The sequence below is a fragment of the Condylura cristata genome, unplaced genomic scaffold (assembly GCF_000260355.1).
Source record: "Condylura cristata isolate star-nosed mole 26May11 unplaced genomic scaffold, ConCri1.0 scaffold00033, whole genome shotgun sequence".
Taxonomy (NCBI): Eukaryota; Metazoa; Chordata; class Mammalia; order Eulipotyphla; family Talpidae; genus Condylura; species Condylura cristata.
The window spans coordinates 12,567,047-12,568,120 of record NW_004567134.1 but is presented as its reverse complement, the minus strand read 5'-3'; the positions used below and the strand labels follow the sequence as shown (position 1 = coordinate 12,568,120).

General features: G+C 62.0%; 1 protein-coding gene across 2 annotated transcripts in view; it reads right to left on the bottom strand.

The window, feature by feature from the left end:
- The window catches only part of EEFSEC (eukaryotic elongation factor, selenocysteine-tRNA-specific), a 180,798-nt gene that overhangs the window by 31,408 nt on the left and 148,316 nt on the right, over positions 1-1,074 (bottom strand). The gene's annotated exons all lie outside the window — the stretch shown is intronic.

The window sequence follows — 1,074 nt, the reverse complement described above, 5'->3', positions numbered from 1 at the left end:
CACCCCCCAACGGCCTCCAGTCCCTACAGCCCAGGCCCATCTGCAGCCCTCCGCTGCGGAGCTCCTGTCCCCGCCTGACCCTGTCTCTGGAGGCAGGTTGAGGAGGGACACGTGTGAGCGTGAAAAGCAGGCTTGGCACTGCCCCAATGTCACCACAAGACATGTTCATCTGGAACTTGCTCCCTAAGGGCTTGAGCAGGCAAAGACTAACGTGTGAGTCTCCCCTCCTCGGGCCCCTGGCAACTCACGGGCCCTCTCTGGAGGAAGACATGGCCAGGACGCCCAGCAGGGGTCCCCGCTCCCACCTCCTGGGGGCCCCCCATCGCAGGTGCCAGGATGGTGCAGGGCCTCCGTGTGAGAGGCAGAGAAGAGCTTCCGGAGACTCGCTGCTACTCCAGAGCAGAGGACTAAGTCTCGGGGCTTCGGCACTCTGGGCGCTGCACGGGGATGGACGAGAAATGGGGAGACCTCCTGCTCCAGGCCCGCCGGGTGGAGCCTGAGTGGGCACGGCCACGGGGCAGCAGTGGTCCCCAGGGGCGTGGCCGGCACAGGGACAGCGGCATCCCCAGGGCTCCCTCTCCAGGCTGAGCCCCCTCGGGTGGGGCTGTCCTCGGTCTCAGAAGCCTCTCACTTCTGCCCCAGACACCCAGCGCGGGCCAGGGCTCCAGATGGATTGTTTTGAAAAGCAGAAACTGTCCCATTTACCCTAAAAACCTTTTGGAAGAACATACCCTGTTCGATTTGATTCATAGCGCCTGATAAAAGGTAACTCGCATTCCTCCTCTCCCCGGTGATGGATGAATTGGATACAAATAACGATAAGAATAATCATTTCCACTCGCACAGCCCTTTATAATTCACAAATCTCATTCCCACACGTGAACTCCTCCTCGTCCTTCAGAGCTCTGTGCCCCTTCTGCGGGTGCCGCTGCTCCCAGCAGTGGAGGCCTGAGAGGTGCTGGGTGAGCCGAAGGGGAGCAGCTCCTCTCCCTGCAGGAGGGGTGAGGCAGGGCGAGCAGCTGTCACCGGCCCCAAAGGCCAGGGCCACCCCCCTGCCACACCTCCATCGGGGCT